Raw genomic sequence first — 16,221 nt, 5'->3', positions numbered from 1 at the left:
TGCCTTGTATAACGGGATAATCACCTACCTGTCCCTGCTAGCAAAATTCCTATATATCATTGACAAGACTCCATGACCTGCCCTAACGCACGTCTGCACAGCTCAGAAAACTGTATATTTGACTACATAATTACCACAAGGTCTTTTTCACTTTCCGCTTTCCTGAGTGTAGTACCACAGAGATCGTACATTTCTCTTCGGTTATCGCTGCCCATATGCAGTACCTTGCATTTGTCAATGGCAAACTTCAGTTGCCACTTCTCAGCCCATTTGCCCAACTCATCTAGATCCTGTTGCAGTGGCATACTGTCTTTACTGTCGCAGATGATACAACCATTGTATAATCTGCAGACTTGTACATTAAACCTGACATACCTTCATCAATATCATTGATAAATACACAAAACAACAAACGGCCCAACACCGAACCTCGGGGAACTACACTAACAACATTTGTTGACGAAGAGCAGTGTCCATTGATTACCACTCTTTGTCGTCTCCCACTCAACCATCCCTTTATCCATTGTAGCAACTTACCCTTAATGCCATACATCTCCAATTTGTACAGCAGTCTTCCATGTGCATCAGTATCAAAGGCTTTCCTGAAATCCAAGTATATGATATCAAAATTAATTTTGGAATTCAGTTCCTTTGTGACCACATCATAGTATCCAATAAAATTGGTCAGACAAGACCTCCCTTTAACAAACCCATGTTGTGCCTTAACTATTACTGCAGTCTTGTCTAGATGATCCTGCAATGCTTCTTTAACCGGTGATTCCATTATTTTCCCCGGAACACAAGTTAAACTAACAGGTTTAACAGGTTTTTGAACCCCCTTTGTGAATTGCTGATACATTTTCAAACCTCCAGTCCATGGGGACCTCCCCTAAGTCCAAGGAAGCTCTCATAATTATGGCTAAGGGTTTGCTTACTTCCTTTGCTTGCTGCATCCTTTAATATAACTGGATAGATCCCATCCATCCCAGGTGCCTTCCTTATGTTTAACTGCAACAATTTCTCCTCCACTTTGCTCCCAGTTATTACAAAATCACTTGGCTCCCTGTTAGCATTTGATAGACTTCTGGCACTCCCCTCATTGAATGACTCCTCATGTGTGAATGTAGATGCAAAATAGTCATTCAGTTTGTCATCTACCTGAGCATGATCATCAATAGTCAATCCATCTATCTTAAGTGGTCCAATCTGATTCATCCTTTATCTTCAAGAGTTTACATAAGTAAAGAACACTTTGCTGTTTTTCTTTGCATCCTTTGCCAAAGATTTCTCATAATCTGCCTTTGTCTGCCTAACTTCCTTTGTGACTTAATTACAGACCAAGCCACAAGATTCTGTGTCATCTGATACTTTATATGCATCCCATATTTTCTTCATCTCTGCCATGAGTGTTATTAATTCACCTGATATCCATTTAGGCCTAAACCTGATATCCATTTAGGCCTAAACCTTTTCTTAGTTGGAATGAAAAGCCTAGTGGCCTCCAAAATTACGTACCTGAAGGCTTCCCATTTAAAATTCAATGTTGATAACATCATCAGTTGATCCCACTGTACAGAATTTAAAAACTGTCTGAGACCACTGTAGTCACTTTTACGAAAGCAAAAGCCCTTCCCTTTAGCCTTGATGGTAGTTACATCTTTAAGTAATTCCCACATCAGCACATTGTAATCACTGTCACCCAGTGCAAATTCTTAATGCATTAATATTATCACTGCTGAGAATCAGATCAACAGTATTATTCCCTCTGGTTGCCTCTCTAACATGTTGCTGTAGAAAACATGTCATCCAATAAATCCACAAATCTTGCTGGTGTGCAAGTGACCAACCCACAAGTTCCAGTCAATATCTGGAAAGTTAAAATCCCATATCATAAGACATTCTGATTTACTGACCCACTCTATTTCTCTGCACAATTGCTCATTATACTCATAAGATTCATTAGGCCTATAACATACACCTACTCTCATTTTTCCTTTCCCAGTGTTTATATCACACCAAACAGACTCAACACTGCATTGTCCATAAACATCAACTGGATGCACTTCCTCAGATTTTATGTTTCTTAAATAACAGCATAACCCCTCCTCTCTTCCTGTCCTGTCTATCCTTCCTGTACACATTGTACTCCCCAAATTCCAATTCTGTACTGCTTATATCTGTGTGACACCTCGTTTCTGATATCCCAACAATATCTGCCTTTGATGTCTTGACTAGCACTTCAAGTTCACGAAATTTGTTAACTATACTCCTAGCATTCGTGCATGCAAGTATACATGCACCTATAAAACAATTTCCTATATACTACAGTGGGTGACACCAAAATTACCACCCACTTTCACAACACCAGATGGAAGTTTGTTCTAATAATCAGCTACCAGCTAGCTGAAAGCAGAGTTTCACACATCTATTCTGCAATCATCCTTCCCCAATTTAAATTATGTCCTTGTGTGTTGTCTCAGTAAGAATAACAACACCATCGGCACTTTGCTTACTCAACCCATTCAAAGTCTTAAACAACTCAATTAGATCTCCTCAGAGGTGCCTGGTTCCCAGATTCTGCAATCTGCAGAACTGAAGTAGTAGTAGTAGTGGCATGTGATGCAAGAAAGCAAGTGTATGAGCTTATGCAGCATCAGCCAAAAAAAAAAAAAAAAAAAAAATTTACAAAACAATTCCATCTAAATGTTTGTCTGGTTCCTCCTTAAATTTATTTATTCTATCAATTTCCACGACAGATGGAAGTTTGTTCCAGCAATTAACCACCCGCTGGTTAAAGACAAATTTCCACACATCTATTCTGCAATCTGTGTTTCCTTAATTTGAATTTATGCCCCCTTAGGTTCGTAATCTGAACAAGTGGAAGAATCCCATCAGAATTCAGTGTGCTCAACCCATTCAAGGCCTTATACACCTCAATCAGATCACCATGCAGGTGCCTAGACTCCAGCCGCTGCAATTTGCAGAACTTAAGCCTCTCTTGGTAAGAGGATCCCTTCATTCCCCTCACCAATCTTGTTGCCCTTCTCTGTACACGCTCAAGCAAATCTACATCCTTCCAAAAATGAGGCCTCCAGACTTGTACGCAGTACTCAAGGCATTGCCTGACCATTGCCTTATACAGAGGGACAATCACCTCCTTTTCTCTGCTAGCAAAATTCCTGTATATCATTGACAAAACCCCATGACCTACCCTGGCAGCCTGTCTGCATTGCTCAGAAAACTTCATATCTGACTACATAATTACTCCCGGGTCTTTTTCATTTTCTACCACCTTAAGTGTAGTACCACACAGTTGGTACGTTTCTCCGGGATTACTTCTACCCATATGCAGTACTTTGCATTTGTCAATGTTAAACTTCAGTTGCCACTTCTCAGCCCATCTGCCCAAATTTTATAGATCCTGTTGCAGTAGTACACTGCCATTACTGTCATTAACAACCCTGCCAACCTTTGTATCATCTGCGAATTTCGACACTAAGCCTGATATACTTTCATCAATATCATTCATAAATATACAAAACAACAGTAGACCCAACACCAAACCTTGTGGGGCTCCACTAATAACATTAGTCCACAAAGAGCAGCACCCATTGATTACAACCTTCTGTCTTTTCCCACTCAACGATCCTTTTATCCATTGTAGCAATTTACCCTTAATACCATTCTGCTCCAATTTGTACAATAGTCTTCCATGCGCAACAGTGTCAAAAGCTTTCCTGAAATCCAAGTATATGATATCAAAATTATTTTTTGCATCGAGTTCCTTTGTAACCACATCAAAATATCCAATCAAATTTGTCAGACAAGATTTCCCTTAACAAACCCATGCTATGTCTTAATTATTGCTGCAGTCTTGTTGTTGTTGTTATTTGGGTTTTAGGAGCATTAGCATCTAAGGCCATATTGCTCCAGTGATATGCGGTGGTCATTCCCTGATCTTAACACATCCTTCGTATTTGGTGGTCACGGGCTTGAATCCTTGTCTAATCAAGAAGCGTGTGCTATGCACTGCTGCTCCTGCCCACCTGGCTATGGAAGTGCCGCTGCAGTCATGTCTAGATGATCCTGCAATGCATCTTTAACCAGTAACTACATTATTTTACCCAGAACAGAAGTTAAACTAACTGGTCTGTAATTACTCTTGTCACCCCTTCGATCCCCCTTTGTGAATTGGCGATACATTTGCACATCTCCAGTCCGTGGGGACCCTTCCCTTGAGTCCAAGGATGCTCTCATAATTATGGCTAAGGATTTGCTTACTTCCTTTGCTGCTTCCTTTAATATAACTGGATAGATCCAATCCACCCCAGGTGCTTTTCTTAGGTTTAACTTCAACAATTTCTCCTCCACTTTGTTCTCATTTATTACAAAATCATTAAGCACCCTGCTACAATTTGATAACCTTCTGGCATTTTCAAACCTTAATAACTCCACATGTGTGAATGTAGAAGCAAAATACTCATTCAGTTTGTTTGCTATCTGAGCAGGACCATCAACAGTCGAACCATCGATATCAAGTGGACCAATCAGATTCATCCACTTCCTTTTAGAGTTTATATAAGCAAAAAAATGTTTGCTGTTTTTCTTAGCATCCTTTACCAAAGATAGTAATCTGCCTTCACCTGCCTAACCTCCTTTGTAACTTGATTACAGACTAGCTTAAATCTGCCATAGGCTTCTGTGTCTCCTGATAATTTATATGCCTCCCACGCATTTCTCTTCTCTGCCATGAGCCTCCTTAGTTCATTTGACAACCATTTAGGCCTAAACCTTGAACAATATTTCTTAATAGGTATGAAACTTTCCACGATTAATTCCTTGAATGCTTCCCACTTAGAATTTGCTATTGGTAACATCATCAGTTGATCCCACTGTACAGAATTTAAAAACTGCCTGAGACCACTGTAGTCACCTTTACGGAAGCAAAAACCCTTTCCTTTACCCCTGATGGTAATTATATCTTTAAGTAAATCTCATATCAGTACACTATGATCACTGCCTAGTGGTTCCTTTATCTGCAAATTCTTTATACACAAATGATCACTGCTGACAACCAGATCAAGAGTATTACCCTCTCTGGTTGCCCCTCGAACATGCTGCAGCAGAAAACAATCATCCAATAAATCCACAAAAGTCTTACTAGTGTACGAGTGACCAACCCACAAGTTCCAGTCAATATCTGGGAAGTTAAAATCCCCTATTATAAGACATTCTGATTGACTGGCCCACTCTATTTCTCTGTACAACTGTTCATTGTACTCATTTGAGTCATTAGGCCTATAACACACTCCTACTCTTATTTTTGCTTTTGCAGTGCTTATGTCACACCCAACTGACTGGACAGTGCACTGTTCATCAATATCAACTGGATGCACTTCTTTTGATTTTATGTTTTTCTTAATTAGCAGCATACCAAGTCTTTCTTGATAAGAGTACCTTTCTGTCTCCTCTCCCTCACGTTTCTCTTCTCTGCATCCATTCCAACAAATCCACATCCTTCCTAAAATGAGATTTCCAGCCCTAAATGCAGTACTTAGAATGTGACCTAACCATTGTCTTATAATGGGATAATCACTTCCTTATCCATGCTGGAAAAATTCCTGCAAAACTCCATGGGCTATCCTAGCAACCTGTCTACACTGCTCACAAAGAACTTCATGTCTGACTGCACAATTATCTCTAAGTCTTCTTTGTTCTCCACTCCCTGTTAAACCATGCTTTTCTGTGTAGTCATGGAAAGATATGCATTAGTTCAGGCATATGATGCAAGAAAGCAAGCTTATACCGCATCAGCCAAAATGATAAAAAAAAAAAAAAAAAAAACACCATCCCATTTCACCCATCTGGCCACTCCAAATGTTTGTCTAGTTCAGCCTTTAACTTATTTAAGCTATCAACTTCCACAACAACAGATGGAAGTCGGTTCCAGCAATCAACTGCCCGTTGGCTAAAGGCAAACTTCCGCACATCTATTCTACAACTGCCTTTCCTCAATTTGAATCTATGCCCATTCAGATTCTTAATCTGAGCAAGCGGAAGTATCCCTCGCGTAGAGCCTGCTCAAACCATTCCAAGCCTTATACACCTCAATCAGATCACCTTGCAGGTGCCTAGTCTCCAGATGCAGCAACTTGCAGAACTTAAGCCTTTCTTTGTAAAGGTACTCCTTTGTTCCTCTCGCCAATCTTGTTGTCCTTCTCTGTACTCATTCTAGCAACTCTACATCCTTCCTAAAATGAGACTTCCAGACCTGTACGCAGTACTCAAGGTGTGGCCTGATCATTGCCTTATACAAAGGGATAATCGCCTCCTTGTCTCTGCTAGCAAAATCCCTATATATCAGACTAAACTCCATGACCTGCTCTGGCAGCCCATCTGCACTGCTCAGAGAACTTCATATCTGACTGCACAATTACCCCCAGGTCTTTTTAGGACATGTGGAAGATCTGTTTACCATTAGTTACATTAAATTACAATTTACAAATATTTTTAAAATTCATTCTCTGCACCTGAGAATTCCGAGGCCAAGAAATTAGAATGAATCCCACTTTCTATGCTAGCTCATTCTAAATGTCTATTTATAACTAATTTCAGTGTCTTATTTTTCTATTAGCCACTGATCTGCCTACGGATCTTCCTTGTTTAAATCCAGCTTATTCCAGTTTGTACAATAACCTCTCATGGAGAAGTGTATCAAAATCTTTAAATAAATCTAGGTATATAATTCAAAGTTGTTTCTTGCATTAAACTATTTTATAACCTCATCACAATAATTATTCAAATTGATCAGGCAAAACTTTTTCATGAACCTATACTATGATCCCTTTAGGATTCCATTACTTAAAAAATAAGGTCTGAGATACTGTTCAAAACTACAGACTCCATGATTTTATCCTCCACCCCCAGAAATCAAACTTTCTAACTTATAGTGGCCATCACTGCTTTAGCTCCTCCCTTACAGACTAAAGGAGACATCAGTACTTCCACAGTCCAAGGGATCCTGAAACCTAATTATGCTGCCACTACCTCTCCTAATGGTCTATTCTACGACTGCTCTATAACTAGATTACTTCTTTTAACTACTAACTCCAATATTTTCCCAGAAACAGAAGTCAAGCTTAGCTTACAGGTCTCTGATTACTTAATTTGCCATTTGATCTCCCTTTGTGAATAGGAAAAACATTTGCACATTTACAGCCTGTAGAAAATCTGGATAGATTCCAACAACCCATCCATTCGAACAGGACCAGGGTATGTCTGCCAGGGGCAAAGGTTGATGACGTTGTAGAGAGGATATCATCTTTTAAGGGCACAAAAGATGATATAGTTGTACACGTTGGCACTAATGATATTAAGAGTAGGAGACCGGCAGAATTACTTAACAAATACGGGTCACTGTTGAAAAAAAGCCATTTGCACATTTACAGGCTGTAAATGTGCAAAAACATTTGCACATTTATAGCCTGTAGAAACTCTGGATAGATTCCAACAACCCATCCATTTGAACAGGACCAGGGTATGTCTGCCAGAGGCAAAAGTTGATGACGTTGTAGAGAGGATATCATCTTTTAAAGGCACAAAAGATGATATAGTTGTATACGCTGGCACTAATGATATTAAGAGTAGGAGACCGGCAGAATTACTTAACAAGTACAGGTCACTGTTGAAAAAAAGCCGTGAATTAGGGTTGAATTTGAAAGTGTCTGCAATTCTACCCAGACACGATAGGAGGGAGTATATGATGAGAGCCTTGTCGATCAATTCGCCCCCCGGAAAGATTGTGCAAGGCTCAAGGGATAGAATTTTTAGGGATGGGATACACTTAAATAGAAAGGGTGCAAGAATATTTGTTGATGCTATCGAGGCAGTGTTAGGTGGGTCGGAAAACTGCTAGTTTGGGGGGTATACAAGGACTAATAGATTAACAGTAGCCACTGGCAGAGGTGAAAGTGATTCTTGCACTGCTTCTATTGGAATGAGCAGAAGCCTGGAAAACAAGGTGCAGAATATTTCAGAGACTGCTGGGAGTCATTGCAGTACAAGTAAACATATGGATTGTGTTAGGGTAGCTAAGAATAGAAACAGGTGCATGTATACTTGCGTGTACACCAATGCTAGGAGTTTGGTAAATAAATTTGATGAATTTGAGGTATCAAAGGTGGATATTGTTGGGATATCAGAGATGTGGTGTCACACAGATATAAGAAATGCAGAACTGGAATTTGGGGAGTACAACGTCTACAGAAAGGATAGACAGGATAGGAAGGGAGGAGAGGTTATGCTATTAGTTAAGAAACACAAAATCCAAGGAAGTGAAGCCAGTCGACATCGCTGGACAGTGCAGTGTCGAGTCAGTTTGGTGTGATATAAGAACTGGGAGATCAAAATTGAGAGTAGGAGTGTGCTATAGGCCTAATGACTCTGATGAGTATAATAAGAAACTGTACAGGGAAATAGAGTGGGCCAGTAAATCAGAGAGTATTATAATGGGGGATTTTAATTTCCCAGATATTGACTGAAATTTGTGGATTGGTCACTCACACACTAGCAAGGCTTTTGTGGATTTATTGGATGATTATTTTCTACATCAGCATGTTCGGAAGGCAACTAGAGGGAGTAATACTCTTGATTTGATTATCAGTAGTGATTCTTCATGCATTAAGAATCTGCAGATAGAGGAACCACTAGGTGGCAATGATCACAGTGTGCTAAAGTGGGATTTACTCAAAGAGGTAACTACCATCAGGGGTAAAGGGAATGGTTATTGCTTTCGTAAAGGTGACTACGATGGTCTGAGACAGTATTTAAATTCTATACAGTGGGACCAACTGATGATGTTACCAACAGCAAATTCAAAATGGGAAGCATTCAAAGAACTTATCTTGGAAGCTACTAGGCTTTACATACCAACTAAGAAATATTGTTCAAGGTTTAGGCCTAAATGGATGTCAGATGAAATAATAAGACAATGGCAGAGAAGAAAAATGCTTGGGATACATATAAATTAACACGTGACACAGTAGCCTATGATAGATATAAGTTGATCTGTAACCAAGTTACAAAGGAGGTTAGGCAGGCGAAGGCAGATGAGAAATCTTTGGCAAGGGATGCAAAGAAAAACAGCAAAGAGTTCTTTACTTATGTAAACTCTAGAAAGAAGGGGATGAATCAGATTGGTCCACTTGATATCTGATGGTTCAACTGTTGACGATCCTGCTCAGGTAGCTAACAAACTAAATGAATATTTTGCATTAACATTCACACATGAGTTATTTATTCTGCGTGGGGAATGTAAGAGGTGTATTCAACTCTGGCAGTAAACTAGATAATCTTGTAATAACTGAGAGTAAAGTGGAGGAGAAATTGTTGAAGATTAACACAAGAAAGGCACCTGGGGTGGATGGGATCTATCCAGTTATATTAAAGGAGGCAACAAAGGAAGTAAGCAAACCCTTAGCCATAATTATGAGAGCTTCCTTGGACTCAGGGGAGGTACCCATAGACTGGAGATGTGCAAATGTGACCCCAATTCACAAGGAGGATCAAAGGCTTACACAAGTAATTATAGACCTGTGAGTTTAACTTCTGTTCCAGGAAAATTAATGGAGGCACTGGTTACAGAAGCACTGCAGGATCATCTAGACAAGACTTCAGTTATAGCTCAGACACAGCATGGTTTTGTTAAGGGGAAGTCTTGCCTGACCAATTTGATTGGATACTATGATGCAGTCACAAAAGAACTGGATGCAGGGAATAACTTTGATATTATATACTTGGATCTTAGAAAGGCTTTTGATACTGTTGCACATGGAAGACTGCTGCACAAATTGGAGCAGTGTGGCATTGGAGGCAAATTGCTGCATTGGATAAAGAGGTGGTTGAAGGGGAGAAGACAGAAAGTGGTAATCAATGGACACTGCTCATCGTGGACTAATGTTATTAGTGGAGTCCCTCAGGGTTCAGTGTTGGGTCCATTATTGTTTTCTGTATTTATAAATAATACTGATGACGGTATATCAAGCTTAATGTCCAAGTTTGCAGATGATACAAAAGTTGGCAGGGTTGTTAAGGACACTACTGACGCTATGCTGCTGCAACAGGATCTGGAAAGGTTGAGCAGATGGGCTGAGAGGTGGCAAATGAAGTTTAACATTGACAAATGTAAAGTACTACATATGGGAAACAGCAACCCCAGAGCAACGTATCAACTCTGTGGTACTACACTGACAGTGGTAGAGAATGAAAAAGACCTGGGGGTAATTGTGCAGGCAGATATGAAGTTCTCTGAACAGTGCAAACGGGCAGCAAGAGTAGCTCATGGTGTCTTATCAATGATATACAGGAATTTTTCTAGCAAGGATAAGGAGGTGATTATTCTGTTGTATAAGGAAATGGTCAGGCCACACCTTGAGTACTGTATACAGGTCTGGAGGCCTCATTTCAAGAAGGATGTAGAGCTGCTGGAACGAGTACAGAGAAGGGCAACAAGGTAAGTGAATGGAACAAAGGGTTACTCTTACGAAGAAGGGCTTAAGTTTTGCAAATTACAGTGTCTGGAGACTAGGCACTGGTGAGGTGATCTGATAGAGGTGTATAAAGCCTTGAATGGTTTGAGCATGCTCAATGCTGATGGGATTCTGCCTCTTGATCAGAATAATCACCTGAGAGGGCATAAATTGAAATTGAGGAAAGACAGATGTAGGATAGATGTGCGGAAATTTGCCTTTAGCCAATTGGTAGTTGGTTGGTGGAACAGACTTCCATCCCTTGTTGTGGAAGTTGATAGCCTAAATAAATTTAAGGCTCAGCTGGACAGGTACAGTATTTCGAACGAACGGAGGGATGAAGTGGAAGTTTTTCTTTTTTTTTTTTTTTTCTGGCTGATGCTGCATAAGTTTGCTTTCTTGCATCAAATGCTTCTACTAATGCTAATGCTAACCCTTGGGGGATATATATTTTTAGCTTCAGCAATTTCTCTTCCACTTTCTAAAGTGGAAGAGAAATCACAAAATCATTTAAAAGGTCTGACAGTTAAGAATTAGCTATATTTCTGGTCCCCACCTCTAAAAACTTCTCATGTGAATGTAGATGTAAGGTATTTAGTCCGTCAGTAGGCTGAACAGGATCATCTCCTTCCTTCCAGTGCTAACATAAGCTAAGGATTCTTTGCATTGTTAGTCAAAAACTTCTCATAACGTGCCTTAGCCTTCACCAGTTATTAAAAGCTTCTTGTCACCATTTTCTACAGCTTGAATGACTAATTTTATCTGCAATTCACAGCCTTTAGTTTTCTCTTTGGTACTATCCTACAGTGCCAAAACTGTTCCTAAAGTGTATATACATCTACTCCAAAAATGAAATCAAAAGACACTAAACAGAAATTGAGAAGCTAAACTGCCAGTAATCACTGAACCAAATCATTAAAACATCATGTGATCTTTTGAAAGGTACAGTACTGTAACTTTAATCTTTAAGTAACATTTGAGAGAACTCTTTATGCACAGTCTAGTATTTCTGAATTGTATTTTTGTTTTTCCATTAGTCACATTCTAGAATATGCAAATTATTATTATTAATTTTTTTTTTTTTTTTTTTTTGAGGTTTTCACATTTGTATTCTTAGCAAATGTAATCTAGCAAACCATGTGGAAACTGCTCATCTAGCTGTCTGATAATGTAAAAACATCATACCGAAGAAGTTTATATAAAATTTTGAGCGAACAGTTGGGCTTAATAATCTAATCACCTTCAAAGTACCTTCCTTCTGCGTGTGTGTGATTGCGTGCATGTGCACACGCAATCACACACACTTACTCCACTTGTCTTCCCAAGCTTTGAAACATTCTTTAAAATCGTTTGTTTTTAATCCACATAGGGCCGCTTCGCCGTTTTCTTTGATGTCATCCACTGCAAATCAAACGATGACCCCCAAAGCCCATTTCAGTTTAGCAGGTAGCCAGAAGTCAGGCTTGAGTAGGGAGGCTTCTGTGTGACTGATTTTTTTTCACAGCCAAGAACGTCTCAAACAGCCATCGCCATGTGACTGGGTGCATTGTCATGGTGCAGAATCCAGCCATCCTTCCATTTTCAAAACCGTCTTTGCCTCACATTCTCGCATAAACGTGTCAAAACCTCAACATAGTAACAGTAATACTTCTCCTCTAGTCACAAATTCATGGCGCACTATACCCACATCATGAAAAAAAAAAAAAAAAAAAAAAAAAAAAAACACAGCACAACTCTGACATTGAATTTTGTTCACAAGAAATTTTGTGTGTGCCATTCAGATGACTCCACCTTGGTCTCAGGGGTCACAGGTGAACACCCAACTCATTACCAGTGACCACTTTTCTTAGTGAGTGCATATCCTGTGTAGATTTTTCAAAAAAAAAAAAACCACCTGCGATGGCTTTCCCGCAGTCTATTTGACCATCCAACAGCAAGCATGAAACAAACTTTGCATACAAGCGATGCATCCCAAAATCTTGCATCATGATTGTGTGTACTGAGCCTACACAGTCCAACCTTTTAAGCAGTCTCAACAACAGTCATTCACCTATTAATTTGCAAGAGTTCCCTTCACTTTCAAGACATATTTGTCATTTCGTGATATCGAAGGGTATCCACAGAGAGGTTCATCTTCCAGTGCTTCCTGCCCACTTTTAAACTGATTAAACCACTCGTAAACTGCCATTTTCTTCCAGGCATCATCTCCATAAACAGTGTGTAATACCTGCAGAATTTCTGTATCACTTTTCCCAAATTTTGAGAAGAACTTTATGTTAGCACACTATCCAAACTGTGATATTCCACAATCAATCAGTGGGTGAAGTGATCAATTCAGTAACCACTTGGCATGCATGCGAACCAAAGGTCAACGTCAACACCCCATGAAACCTTATGGTCATAGCGCAAATCATTTAAATACCAGCATGCAATTCTGGGAACTTTTGAATGTACTACGTAGTAGCTTTGTTGTATTTTTATATATGGGGTGACATTACAGATCTGATATCTGACCTTCACTATGCTGGAATTTGCAGTGAATTGAAAGTCAAGATTTAAAATTGAAAAGATGCAGTTACATAGGAAATACTGGTGGAATTTTTCAAATTCCACTAATATTTCCTCTTCTGATGCTTATAGGAGTTATCAATTAGAAAACACTCCTTTGGATGTGTTAATCTAAATCAATCTAAGAGAAATACTCCTGATAACAAATAAATTAACAATTAAACTAAAACAACCTGAGAGAAATACTCCTGGGTACTGCAAGGGGTTAAATGTTACCAAGAGTCTTCCAAAGAAATGTTATTTTCAATAATCACTCAAGGTGCCTTGGGTTAGATGTTCAACAAGTATATCCCATGACTTAAATCATTCTATGAACTTGGGGGATCCCAAAAGGTTTACTAGTCTTTTCTGGTTTTTGTAGTTTCATTCTTGAGCAAATTATTAGAAATGCCAGAGGTAGGGTCATTTTGGCACCTATTTTTTTTTGGGATTTAAAAGTTGCAAATTTTTTTTTATTTATTTTTTTTTTTAATTTCAATTTATTTCAATTGTTTGTTATCAAGGTAGAACCTGGCAACTCCAAAAATGGCTACAACTACTTATCATGTTATGCTCCTTTTGGAGCTGGGAGATTTACCTTTTCTACCCAGGTTAAAAACCAACACAATGGCAAGAATAGCATCAAGTGGAAAGTAAAAATATAAAAAGTGGGTTTCTGTGTGTGTTAAACCTTTTATATAGAATTATCTAATTAAACTTCAAATCTATTAATAAAATATTTAGAACCGGAGTCACTAGCCAATCACAGCATATGTTGCAGTGACTGCTCAATATCACTTCAGCACTTAAAAGAGTCCCCCTATAAGAGATAAGCTGGTCACCCATAACAAGCTAATAATGCTTTGCCCATTGCCTAATGATATTTTTATCATACTGTATCACTGTCTGGTGGGGCACTGCTGTGGTGCACTTCCAGACAGACTCCTGTTCCAGCCACCTCTATAAACTTTTCCATAGCTACTTTTCAGATAAAACAGTAATTCTCAAGTCAAAACACTATGTCTCCAGGCCAATCACCCAGGGGTGTCCTCAGGGCTCAGTCCTGGGGATCCCTCATGTGGAATATGATCCTACAAGACTGGCTTTCCTGCTACTTTGCCAATACCAAGATTGTGGCTTTCGCAGATGAACTTACGATCATGGTGTCCGACCACTCTCGCAAAGCCATAGAACACTAATTGGATTCATGACAACCTCTCTTCCTGGGCTGCACTAAATAAACTACGGATAAATCCAAGCAAGACCAAAATGATGCTCTTTAAAAATATGGTGGACCTCATGGCGGCCTCTACAAGTTAAAGTCTCCAGGGTACAACTCCCCACTGCCACATAGACCACTGTGCTAGGGGTGGTTCTTGATCACAAATTAAGCTTTCACCCCCCCCCACATCCATCTCAGCTCCAAAGTGAAAAAATTATTCAGGTTCAATCATTAGAATAACCAGGAACAAATGGGCTCTGTCCAAGCAGTTACTCCAGCTATGCTATAAAGCCGTCTTCCTTCTGATCATGTTGTATGCTGCAGGTGCTTGGTTTCACAGAGCTAGATTGGTAAAAATGATAGGCAAATTAGGCTCTATACAATGGACACTGCTCCGGCTATTCATAGGATATGCAGGACAGTGTCCATTGCTGCCATCCAGGTCTCAGCTGGGATCCTTCCTCTAGACCTGTATGTAACCTACTGTGGCAAGACCTTTAGAATCAGGAAGAAAATCCTGACCAAGAACTCAAACATTGAGCTAAACCTGGACATCGACCCTAAGGTAGAGAGAAAATGCTGTTATAATGAGATGATAAACAGGTGGCAGACAAGATGGGACACTTCCCCCAGGAAGCAGTTACAAGGAGATCCCTTCTGGATGTCACTTTCCCCTCCTCTAAGTCAGTGCAGAAGTGTTTCTATCTAACTCTTGAATCATCATTCCTAGACACCGGGCATGGCTCATTGAATGAGAAGCTCTTCCAACTAGGCCAAATATCCATAGACGTTTGCTACTGCAGCACCAAGAAGAATTGGTTCCACCTTCTCTTCGAGTGCACTCTCTACGAGGACCTGAGGCAAGACCTAGCTAATACCGTTCCTGTCACTGAAAACCAACTGAACATTCTGTTGCAAGCACTAGAGAACTTGGCTGTGTTTTGACACTAGTATTCATGCATAGGAAAACCTCCTACAGAATAACACAGGCTACAAATGGGAATCCCCTGACAGCAGCTTAAAATTTTATTTTATTTATCTGTCTCTCTCTGTTGTTATTTGGTTTTTAGGAGCATTAGCAACTAAGGCCACATTGCTCCGGGACATGCGATGGTCATTCCCTTACCTTTCCGCATCCTCTGTATTTGGTGGTGACGGGCTCGAACCCCGGTCCAATCAAGAAGCGTGTGCTACGCACCGCCACTCCCTCCCACCTGGCTACGGAGGCGCCCTCTCTCTCTCTCTTTTTTTTACATTAAAAACGTTTTTAACGGCGTTATTTGGAAAAAAAGCGATACGTTACTTAGAAATCATCACGAAACCCGATGCGCATGCATTGTACTTTTTGCTGCAGTGACACAAGTACAATTGAGCAGTGAAGTGCTACGTTATACCGTTATTAGCATTAGTAGAGGCATACGATGCAAGAAAATAAGCTTCTGCAGCATCAGCCAAAAAAAAAAAAAAAAACACTCCCATTTCACCCCTCCATTCGTTCCAAATGGCTGTCCAGCTCATCCTTAAATTTATTTACGCTATCAACTTCCACAACAGATGGAAGTCTGTTCCACCAATCAACTACCCGCTGGCTAAACGAAAATTTCCACACATCTATTCTATAACTGTCTTTCCTCAATTTGAATCTATGTCCCCTCAGGTTCTTAATCTGAGAAAAAGGAAGAATCCCATTAGAATTCAGCTTGCTCAACCCATTCAAGGCTTTAAACACCTCAATCAAATCACCTCACAGGTGCCTATCCTCCAGGTGCTGCAATTTGCAGAACTTAAGCTTTTCTTAGTAAGAGCACCCCTTTGTTCTCTTCGCCAATCTTGTTGCCCTTCTTTGTACTTGTTCTAGCAACTCTACATCCTTCCTAAAATGAGGCCTCCAGACCTGTACACAGTACTCTAGGTGTGGCCTGACCA

The 16,221-nt window shown here is 39.8% G+C and overlaps 1 protein-coding gene across 1 annotated transcript in view; it reads right to left on the bottom strand.

Annotated features, from left to right (window-relative positions):
* LOC150080760 (microphthalmia-associated transcription factor-like) overlaps positions 1 to 16,221 on the bottom strand; it is a 129,663-nt gene that overhangs the window by 93,220 nt on the left and 20,222 nt on the right. The window lies entirely within an intron of this gene.

This window comes from Mastigoproctus giganteus, chromosome 9, assembly GCF_048544385.1.
Source record: "Mastigoproctus giganteus isolate SK-2022 chromosome 9, ASM4854438v1, whole genome shotgun sequence".
NCBI classification, from domain to species: Eukaryota; Metazoa; Arthropoda; class Arachnida; order Uropygi; family Thelyphonidae; genus Mastigoproctus; species Mastigoproctus giganteus.
Note: the sequence above shows the minus strand (reverse complement) of the source record. Positions and strands in the feature narration are given on the sequence as shown.